A 12417-nucleotide genomic window follows, 5' to 3' on the forward strand; every position below is an offset into this window, starting at 1 on the left:
ACCCTATTATGTCGATCTGGTACTTATCTAATTCCTCAGCTAGCTCCATTTCTTTGCCATTCAGGCTTCTTATGTTGATAGTACCGATCTTTAACTCTGGTGATGTTGAGTTGGGGTGTGTTTTCAGATTTGTTCCAGTAGCTGACTTTTCGCTGTTCGCCCTGGTTCCCTGGCAAAAACAACAGGGCATTGTTTAACTGGGCGATGCCCCAGCCAGTATGAAATTTTGTCATGTTGTACCATCATTTTGTATTTTGGTTTAACCAGTAAGAATACAATTTCATCGGCTAAATCCCAAATTGCCAGCCGATCCTCGTTCGTTCAGTATCCAGGTAGATACCCAACAGGGTGCACCATGAGAAGGTGAGGATTGGACATTAGTTCAGAAGTCCTGGTCAGTTTTCTGCATTCCTTTAAAGGCTAAGTGTAGGTCTCCTCTCAGTTATACAGCTTTGACCCTTAAGCACCCCCTTTGTTTATTAATTATTAATAAAATAGAAGATAATGGAAGAGAACAAAAGATCCAATAAAATATTATTGGATATTTTTTTCAAACACAGTTGAGATTCATATAATACAGTTCAAATTCATATATTAGACAAACAATAGATAAAACACTAAGAATAGTAAAAAAATGCAGATTATAAAGCCAATTTGTTTATTAATTATTAATAAAATAGAAGATAATGGAAGAGAACAAAACATCCAATAAAATATTATTGGATATTTTTTTCAAACACAGTTGAGATTCATATAATACAGTTCAAATTCATATATTAGACAAACAATAGATAAAACACTAAGAATAGTAAAAAAATGCAGATTATAAAGCCAATTAGATTGAAAGAATAAACAAAAGCATTAAAAAAATGTGGATTAGATGACATTAATAGTTTTCAAAGAATGGTAGAAAATATTTGCATCAGATTGGTAGGTTAATAAATAAAAGAAATGTGAAGTACAATAGGACTGGTTAAAAGTTAAGTCATGACTTCAAACATTACAGAAAAACAAGCTTATTAAACACTGTTTACAACATATGTAATATTCTGAATAAAAGTGCTAAAAGTTTTTAAATTATACAAATAAGTAAATTACGTTCTTGTTTAATCTTTACCCAAGGGTAAACAAACAACATTGCATGTGAAGTAAGCATCGTCACAACTAGGCTACTTGTATATAGAGGCTGCTGACTACACATCAATTGCTTTATTATCCCATAATCCAAAGCACACTTCCACCAAACCTTCCAAAAGTGCACTTCACATTATTGGATAACAAAAGTTCAGTCATTTACACTTCAGTAAAAGATTAAACAGGAATGCAGTTTCTTGGGAAGTAGAATTTTATTCTGAATAAGGAATATGTTAACATTGCAAACAATTTATGAAGAAAAAAGTGGTTTTAGACAAGGAAGATCATATACAGATAATATTTATGTCCTTAAACAGATTATAAGAAAAAGACAATTTAATTTTGAGACATCTGCTGTTTTTAAGAAAGTTACATACATAAAGAAAAAATTATGGTGTATCTAGAAAAATACAATGATATTAATACATTTAGCATGCTATACAAAGATATGAGGATGGTCTGAAAAGTTCTTGGCCTAACAATGAAAAAACGAATTTATAATTTCAAAATTATTTTTATTTTTCAACATAATCTCCCTTAAGATTAATACATTTATTCCAGCGATGTTCCAGCACCATAATTCAGTCCATGTATTGGCTCTCAGTAAGGTCTGCAAAATAATCTCCTCTACAGTTGCAATCAACTCTTGATTCGAAGAAAAATGCTGACCAGCGAGGAAGAGTTTTCGTTTTGGGAGAGGTAGCCAAATCTGGGGAATAGGGTGGATGTTCAAACAATTCATAGTGCAAATCCCTTAATTTTCCCATTGCCAAAACACCTTTGTGGGTAAGTGTATTGTCCTGATGAAAGATGAATTTTTTTCTTCTACAAACCAGGTCTTTTCTCACAAATTTTTTCGTCTAGTCTAGTTAAAAGATTAGAATAATATTCCTTGGTTATTGTTTTACCCTTTACAAGATAATTGATAAACAAAATGCCTTTAGCATCCCAAAACACCAATGCCCTGACCAGTGGTGCACCCAGAGGTGGGGGAAGGGGACCTGCCCCCCCCCCAAAAAAAGAAAAAGGAAAAAAACACTAGAAAATTTCCCAAAAATCTTTTCCTAATTAATAAAATTCATTTTTTTTATTTATGTTGTGTTGTGTCTTCTATTTCTATACTACTTATGAATTAGCGATCATTGCAGATGCTCAGTCATAGGTCATATGCGATGTGTAGTGCATCTTCTCAAATCATTCAAATTCTGCTGATGTTCGAATTTGTTCCAGTACCTAATTTTTCACTGTTCATCCTGGTTCCTCAGTGAAAACAGTGCAGTGGTGATGAACAGATTTAGATGAGTAATGTCCTCCTTTCCCACATATGAGGCCTAGTGGCTTGTTATGATCATATTAGACATAGCCTATTACGATTTGAAACTGTGACCACTTCGAAGGTAAGGTAGTTAGCCCTATGCCTGCCAGTGTGTCCTATGTCAGTAGATGCATGTGTTCACAGGGCAGGTCTGCCTGTTTTGGAGAAAGAAAAACCTGAGTTTCCAGGTGAAAAAAGTCCCTATTTAGACTGGCTAACTCACCTTTAGTCAAAAGAGACCGATAAAGGTTCCTCAGATCTTGGACAGGAATCAAACTCAGGTCTTTCTGACCTAAGGGATTTGTCAATACAGACTGAGATATGGAGGCTCTGAGTGATGGTGTAGATAGTTTGAAATTGCATTCTTCTTTCACTAACATTCTGTTATGGTTTAAGCCAATTAGAAACAATTTGATCAGCTAAATCCCAAACCAATCCTTGCTAATTCAATATTCAGGTAGAAACATTTTAGAAAGGTGCACCACAAGACAGTGAGAAATGGACATTGAAATACCAATATAATATTAAAATACCTCAAATGCAGAATGTCAAAATTTATTATTATTATTATCCTAAGACCCTGTGGAGATCCCTTTCTCTCTCTCTCTCTCTCACACACACACACACACACACAGCTCATCATACGGTGCCTTAAACAATTTCTCTGCAGCCACGACATTCTCAGGTAATGCATTCCAGGGGTGGAGACAGGATATGATAGTACTAAATAAAAAACTTACATCATTACTAACTTCCTATCTACAATTTTCCTCCAAATCAATCTATTACCTGTCAAGACTCCAACATTATCAAATCTTATATTTCTGTCTAATAAAGCACTTTTTACTGTCAATCAATCCAACTATATCTTGGTCTTCCTCTGGATCTTTTCCTGCCAACCTGGCAGAGAACACTTGTTTTACTAATCTTTCCTCTCCCATTCTGTTTAAGTGACCATACACCTGAGATTAGCTCTAACTAACACATTCCTGGATGCTGACAATGTCAAGTTCTTTTCTAATATCCTTTTTTTAATATGATACTGCCAACTCGCAGATCAATAAGTTAGAATTGGCTTGAACACTGTCTTGTATGCAGCTATTTTAGTATTTTGACTAATTTCTCTCTTATTCCATATAAATTTATTTAGTTGACTTCCTACAATACCAGCTTTGTTGATTGTGTTGTCTATTTCTATATTTAATTTACCATCTTCATTAAAAATCGTGCCTAAGTTGCTGAAATGTTTTACTTCTTTTATAGGTTCTCCATTCACAATACAGTTGATATTTTCGATGCTTCTGCCTATTTTCACTGTCTTGTTATTGCTGCCCTTCATACCATATCTGTTACAACAGATATTGAATTTAGTCAGGAAATCTTGAAGACTTGTAGTGGATTTATTTAAAAGTATAACATCATCCACATAACCCAAACAGCTGAGATTAACACCTCCAATTTTGATATCAGGTTTAATACCACTTTCCTTCTTAATGTGATTCATATAGATAATGAATAACAGAGGGGATAATATACATCCTTGTCTGACACCAGATTTAATATTAAACGATTTTCCTGAACTTACTTCAATTCCAACTGCTAACTTATAACTCAAATAAATACTAAGTATTGCTTGATATAATGCCCCATTGACACTATACAACTATAGAATTTTGAATAGTTTCTATCTTGGCACATTATCATATGCCTTTTCCAGATCTACAAAATTTAAATACATATCTTTGTTATAGTCCCATGATGTCTCAACTATTTGTCGTAAAGTGAAAATCTGATTCCTGACAGCCTCTATTTGGCCTGAATCCAGCTTGTTCCTACACCCAGCTTCCCTTCCACAATCCTTCTCAACTGTTTCTCAAGTATACTTGCATAAATCTTTCCAGGAACACTCAGTAGAGAAATACCTCTGTAATTCTCACATTCAGTTTTTTTCCATTTTTATATATGGGTACTATAAGAGCTCTACTCCAATTTGGAATTCGTCCTTCTGTCCAGACCTTCTGAACTATGCAATGCAGTCCCTGTATGACTTTTATACCTCCATACTTGAGCATTTCTTGTCGAATATCATCTACTCCTGTCTTTCCACATTTCATGCTTTTGATGGCTTTTTTTCTACTTTGAGTATGGATATGTATTCCTGGATTACATGCCTGGTCAGTGTTTTTCTACCACTGTGCTGTCACTGTTTCATTTAGCAAATTTTTTGAAGAAATTACTCCATATATCAAGGATATCTTTTTCTCCAGTTTTCATGTTAGCTTTATCATCTCCAATTCCTTTACAGCACTCTTTCCTCCATTTCTGAGCTTCTTCAACAACCTCCAGAATATCTTGCCATCTTCTTGATATTTATTTTCTATGTTGTTCTTACTAAAATCTTCCCATGACTTTTGTTTAACTAGTTTTACACATAACTGGTAATTAATTTACGGAATTCACAACGCATATGAAGTATATTAATTAAAGATACTTTAATGAATCACTTCTATATTTCGGCAATGTCACATTGCCATCTTCGGGAACATAAAGATATGGTATGTGCACTAAGGAACAAAGCAAATGAGGAAGAAAGTAATAAACTAATACTGTTCCTAAAGTCCTAATGGTGCCCTCTTGCGGGCTAATTTGGTAGTCTTGGCCGTTGGGCTGAAGTTCTCATAATGAAAGTTTCCCAAATTTGGGGCAGTTTCATGCACCCAAATTTGTTGAGGTTAGGAACGTTTTTTAGAGCTGCTGAAGATTCTTTGAACAATCTTTCGTATTTAAACTTGCTGCGATGGATTATTTTTTTTTTCTTCCAACGAATTTTATGGTGGGTATCTAAGGCATGGTCTGCCAACCCAGAGCGGCTGTACTGGTGAAACCGGATGTAGTCTTGGTGTTCTGAAATCCTGATATTTGTTGTTCTACCTGTTTGGCCAAAGTAGGACAATTTGCAGCTGCAAGGGACCTGGTATACACCAGGTAGGTCTAGGGGAAGAGTTTCAACCCCCCTCCCCCCCCTCCACAATAAAGACTACACCAAGTCTATCACTATCCCCTACATCTAGGGCACCTCTGAAAAAATAACTAATATCCTCAAAAAATATGACCTTACTTCCTGTTACAGACCATATAAAAAGTTGGCATCCCTTATCCGCTCTACCAAAGACCAACCACTTCCCCTAGACCTACCTGGTGTATACCAGGTCCCTTGCAGCTGCAAATTGTCCTACTTTGGCCAAACAGGCAGAACAACAAATATCAGGATTTCAGAACACCAAGACTACATCCGGTTTCACCAGTACAGCCGCTCTGGGTTGGCAGACCATGCCTTAGATACCCACCATAAAATTCGTTGGAAGAAAACAAAAATAATCCATCGCAGCAAGTTTAAATACGAAAGATTGTTCAAAGAATCTTCAGCAGCTCTAAAAAACGTTCCTAACCTCAACAAATTTGGGTGCATGAAACTGCCCCAAATTTGGGAGACTTTCATTATGAGAACTTCAGCCCAACGGCCAAGACTACCAAATTAGCCCGCAAGAGGGCACCATTAGGACTTTAGGAACAGAATTAGTTTATTACTTTCTTCCTCATTTGCTTTGTTCCTTAGTGCACATACCATATCTTTATGTTCCCGAAGACGGCAATGTGACATTGCCGAAATATAGAAGTGATTCATTAAAGTATCTTTAATTAATACACTTCATATGCGTTGTGAATTCCGTAAATTAATTACCAGTTATGTCTAACCAACGTATAAGTCTTACTACTAGTTTTACACAGTGTTTAGCTTTCTTACTTTTGTCTCTGTATTCTTGAAGAGCATAAGCTGACTTATTTGTGAGGAACTTTTGATACACTTTCTTCTTTTCCTTCACTGCCTCTTTAACTTCTTGTGTCCAACATGGAGTTCTATCCTTGCAGACAACTTCATCATGTGCCTCTCTCTAGCTGAATCAATGTTTTCTTCAGGGCTTGCCATTGAATCTCCAAGGTTTGGTTCCTGTTCTTAAACTCTTTCATTTTTTCTTGATAATGTTTGTGTATTTTAGTTTACAGTTCACATCTGAGAGCTGCTCAACTTTTATTCACTTTAAAACTTTCTTACATGTTCTTTTTTTCAATATGAAATTCAATTTTATCCTGCTCAAGACTAAATGGTGATCACTTCGAATTTCAAATTTTCTGTACACTCTAATGTCCTGTACCAGGGAGAAAACATCACTATCAACAATAACATAGTCAACAAGACTTTTCTTATTCCTTGCCTCTTCTCTCCATGTGAATTTTTGTGCACATTTTTATGTTGGAACAAGATGTTAGTAATAACCAGTCCATGTCCTGAGCAGAAATCCAACATGTATTTGCCATTATTATTAGCTTTGCTCTTTTCTCCAAATTTTCCCAAAATATTTTTGTATGAGTGACAATCATTTCCTACTCAGCTATTTAGATCTCCAACAAGGACCAACTTTTCATTTTTCATTGTGTCGGTTGCTTTCTCTAGAGCCTCAAAACATTCCTCCACTTCTACCTTAGCAGAACCTTCTGTTGAACCATAGTCACAAATAAGTCTCATTGTCCAGTTCCCCATTCTGATATTCGCCCACATCACTCTACTTGATATTGCCTACCATTCAAGAAGATTCATCTCATATTTAGTGTTGAATACTATAGCTGCTCCTTCATTTCCTCTTCTCTTCATCTCCAATTCTAATATCAGGCTTAATGCCACTTTCTGTCATAATGTGATCCATGCAGATGATGAATAAGAGTGGAGATAATGTGCATCCTTGTCTTATCCCTGATTTTACATCTAACTGTCTTCCTGTATTTCCTTCGATTCTAACTGCTGATCGACAATTAAAAAAAGCCTATGTATTTTGTAATTAAAATTAAAAGCCAAAAGGCTAGTTTTCTGGCAATTTAATAGTTATTAAATGGATAAGAATCCTATTTTGTTATATAGCCAGTAAGTGAAACTCAAGATCGAGAACTACGATCTAAGAGTTTCAATGCCGAAAAACTATCGGCGAAGGCAATTCGAAGCAAAGGTGGAGCAAGCTCCCTCACTATTCTTGATATTCTCTCATAATGTAAAACACAGCTCCTAGGAGATGTATTATTGTTTTACATTATGAGGAAAGGTCACTACCTATATAACAAAATTACTGGCTATATAACAAAATAGGATTCTTATCCATTTAATAAAGCCTATGTATTGTTCTGTATAATGTTCCATTCACCCAATATGATTGTAGTGTTTTGAAAAGCTTTTCTCTGGGAACCTTGTCCTATGCCATTTCAAGATCTACAATCATCCTTGTCATATTCCCACAATTTCTCAACTATCTGTCTAAAAGTGAAAATCCTTAACAAACCATTTTTTGGCCTGAACCCAGCTTGTTCTTCTCCAGTTTCTCTTGCACAATCTTTCTCAATCTCTTTTCAGGTATGCTTGCATAAATTTTATTCCTTTTTTTTTTTTATAGACAGGTACTATGAGAACTGTACTCCAATCGTTCGGAATTCGATCTTCTGACCAGGCCATCTGAATTATGAAGTGTAGCCAATGCAAAACTTTTATACCTCCATACTTAAGTATTTCTGGTCAGATGTCATCTTCTCCAGCTGCCATTCCTCATTTAAAGTTTTGTTGATGGCTTTTTTCTACCTCAAGTATTAATATGTACTCCTCTTTGCATTTCTCTTGAAAATTTTCTAGTATGGTTCTGTCTGTGACTGTGTGGTTCTTTTAACAGTCTTTAAAAGTAATTACTCCAGACATCTAGGATATCCTTATCTTCAGTTGTCAAGTCACCTTTATCATCTTTGATTCCTTTTACAATACTCTTTCATCATTCATTTCTAAGCTTCAATAGCCTCCAGAACATTTGCTACCTTCTTGATATTTATTTTCTATATTCTTACCAAAGTCTTCCCATGACTTTTGTTTAGCTACCTTTACACAGCTTAGCTCTCACATTTTTCTGTATTCATTTAGGGTTTCTGCCAACTTATTTGCTAGAAACTTTTGATATGCTTTCTTCTTTAACTTCTTGTGTCCACCATGGTGTTCTTATTTTTCTATCCTTGCAGACAAATTCACCATATACCTCCCTAGCTAAATCAATTAATGTCTTCTTCACAGTTTGCCAAGAGAGATTCCAAGGTTTGATTCTTGTTTTCAATTTGTTTAATTTTTTCTTCAACAATATTTGTACAGTCCAGTCTACAATTTACTTGTAAAATCTGCTCAACTTTATTTTTAAAATTTTCTTACATACTGTTCTTTTCAATGTGATATCCATTTTTACGATGCTTAGTACTAAGTAATGGTCACTTCCAATTTCAAATCCTCTGTACACTCGGGTATCCTGAACGAATATGAAGTTATCACTATCAACAATGACATAGCCAATGAGGCTTTTCTTATGTCTTCTCTCCATGTGAACTTATGTACATCTTTATATTGAAACATGGTGTTAGCATTGACTAGCCTGTGACCTGAGCAAAAGTCCAGTTATTCCATTATTATTATTATTAGCTCTTCCCTTTTCTCCAAATTTTCTTATATGCATGGTGGGATTTATTTCCTACTCTGCTGTTCAGATCTACAACAAGGACCACTTTTTCCATTTTCTTTATGTCAGCTGCCTGTTATAATGACTCATATTCCTCCACTTCTTCCTTGGACGAACATTCTGTATAAACATAGGCACAAATAAGTTTCATTATCCATGTCTCCATTTTGAAGTTTGTCCCCATAATTCTACTTATCTATCTTTAACTTCTTAAACATATATGCCAGGTGACAAATAAATGCAGCATATAATAATAAGAGATCCTACAAAGATATTCTAGATGTCTGGAGTGATTACTTCTAAAGACTGCTAAATGTGATAGCATAGTGGTAGAAAATGCACAACAGGAATGCGATCAAAACATCAATACATACTTGAAGTAGAAAAAGCCATCAAAAAACCGAAATTTGGAAAAGCAGCTGAAGATGATATTCCACCAGAAATGCTCAAATCTGAAAGTGCAAAAGTTTTACAGTGGCTACAGAGAAAAATTTAGAAGGTATGGTCAGAGGATTGTTAGAATTGATGGGGGTATATAGAAAGATTGATGTTAAATCAGGTGTGGGACAAGGGTGCACATTATCTCCACTGTTATTCATCATCCAGATGGATCAAGTTATAAAGGAAAGTGTTATTAAACATGATATGAAAATTGGAGATGTTAATCTTAGCTCCTAAATAACATATAGTTATACTAATTTGTTAAATAATAATAGTCATACTCCTAAATAAATCCAGCACAAGTCTGCAGGATTCACTGACTAAATTGACAATAAAATAGACAAAGACAATGAAAATAGGAAAAATCAAAAACATCAACATGCATCTTGAATGGAGAACCTATAACACTAGTGAAACATTTCAGCTATTTAGGTGCAATCTTTAATGATGATGATGACAAATTAAATGTAGAAACAGACAGCAGAGTTAGCAAAGCTAGTATGGCAGGAAGTCAACTAAAATACAGTATACAAAATAAAAACACTGTATACAAGACAGTGTTCAAACCAATTTTAACTTATGGATATGAGAGTTTGGAAATACAATACTTGATTAAAGACTGGAAGTCGCAGATATTAGAATTCTTAGAAAGACTAGGGGAGTGAACAAATATCATCAACAGCAGTACCATAATATTAAAAATGATGATATTAGGAAGGAACTTGATGTTAGTATTCAAGAATATGTCAGCAGCTAATCTCAGGTGATATGGACACAAACATAATGGAAGAGAATAGGTTGGCAGAATAATTTTTTTTTTTTTTTTTGCCGGAATGGCAAGAAAGGACTGGGAGGAAGAAGGTCTAAGTGGATTGATACAATGAGATATGCATTAGAAGACAGAAATATAAGATCTGATAATGTTGGAGTCTTGACAGATAACAGATTAATTTGGAAGAAAATTGTCAATAAGGAGCTAGTTATGATTTAGCTTTGTCACGTAGTATTATCATAATATCCTGTACGGTTCCTGACAGTTCACATCAGGAATTTGATGATGACTGAGAGGCAGATGGCAGCCTTCTATGTTGTGATTAAGCTGTACTTGTATGAATAGGGTAGAGATCCCTACAAGGATGATGACCTCCATGGGCAGGTCATCATTCTTGCAGGAATCCATACCTTATAGATGACAGGTAGGACATACCACAATGAAGGATCCTCACTAGGTTTCAGGTAAGTCCCCTCTATATGCTTCTGAATGAAGATCCTAATGTAATCTATGTTTTGGCAGAATCCACAGCAATTCAATTGTAAGACTGGTGGATCCATTTATCTACTTCTTGTACTGGTTTTGTGAGTTTTGCTTTTGTGGGAAATTGTGGACAGCCAATGTTCATATCTTCCTTCTCAGGAAAAATAACCAAGATATCATCGAATTCAACTCTGTCAGTGATATTAGGAAATTCTAATAGTTTTGGATTTCACTATTGGTTGGATGATTGATTTGGATTTATGGCTCAAAGCAACTAAGGCTATGAGGCCAGTGTATTATGTCTGTAAATTGTATGCTCTTATGGCCAGTTTGAAAAACCCCAGTTTCTGGGAAGGGGAACTGTTCCAGTTCTGCTTGAAACCAGCTAATGGATTCCATTATGGATACAGAGCCATCATTTTTTTCTACTGCAATATCTGGATAATTTCTTTGTATAGTGACAGACCTTTCTTACTGAAGAATTCTCATGCAGCGTTATCATTTTTGGCGTTTTCTAGAATGTGGTCACATGAATTTGATATCTTGATCCATTTGAGTTGAGTTCTAATGAAAACCAAACTGAAGTGGTGAATCAGGATAATGTGGAATGGAAAGCAATCATACAAGTTAGTATATCTTTTTAGATACTTTTTGTCTACTGTTACCTTCTCAGCATAAGAGGGCTTTTCACCAATGTATTTGTGGCATACTTCCTTACTGCCACCTAACAGGTAATGTTCTGCTCTACATGGATCTTTTGAAGCTCTTCTGGGAGTTTATTGTACAATGAATCCTTGTGGTGTCTACGAAATAAAGTGGTGATCGGCAGTAGATGGAGTTGGTATAGTTGTGGTCAGTTGGTGGATTGAGCAGTGGAGAGTGGAGAGCAGGTGCCCTACTTCGATGAGTCAAACAATAATAACCACAGTAAAACTTATTACTGTGGTTATTACGTGTTTGTTTAGTCATGACTTCTGGGAGTGCATGCAGTCTTTGTTTTCATGCTCTTATACTGATACACTGAGCACAGATGGCAGAACCGTCACAAGCAGTTTGAGCACAACTATTTCTGGCACTGAAGCAACTTAAAGGAGTCAAGATGTGGGCCTGACAGGGCAGTTGAGATAGCTGCTTTTACTAATGTTGGAAGTAAAAGGGGTGCTAAATGTAAAAAAGGCTTATTGTTTGGTAGAAGATTACTATCCCTATATCTCAGGATGTCTTATGGCTAGCAGTTTATCTGTTCTCATTGCCTGGAGCATTGAGGACATCTTACTCTGATATCACTCCACTTGACAAGTTTAATGTTTTTACAAGAATTAAAGCAACTGATAATCTGCATATTGGTGTTGCACAAAGAAGTCTCTCTGAATGTTATTTCAAAAAAGGATGTCTTCAGAATGGAATTTTCTTTTCTTGTAAAACTGATTTTGGAGATCTCACTTCTGCTCCATTATGAATAAAGAAGGGTGACATTTTCCCTATAGCACATTCGCTTGTTGCATTAATGACAAGAAAAGCTGATGTGTTAGTACTTGTAATCTTATTATTTGATGTTTAGATGGTTTGTGATCTTGGTTGAAGCTGAGAATGAAATATCATGTTCAAAAAAGATTAATTCAGTACTACAACTCCTGTATACCAAGAACATACACATGGTGGGCTATGTCAGACACCATAAT

At 35.3% G+C, this 12417-nt stretch overlaps 1 protein-coding gene across 8 annotated transcripts in view; it reads right to left on the reverse strand.

The window, feature by feature from the left end:
• Positions 1–12417, reverse strand: part of LOC150099713 (OTU domain-containing protein 7B-like) — a 258534-nt gene that overhangs the window by 121867 nt on the left and 124250 nt on the right. The window lies entirely within an intron of this gene.

This window comes from Typopeltis vanoorti, chromosome 14 (assembly GCF_054136105.1).
Source record: "Typopeltis vanoorti isolate ZY-2024b chromosome 14, IOZ_Tvanoo_1.0, whole genome shotgun sequence".
Taxonomy (NCBI): domain Eukaryota; kingdom Metazoa; phylum Arthropoda; class Arachnida; order Uropygi; family Thelyphonidae; genus Typopeltis; species Typopeltis vanoorti.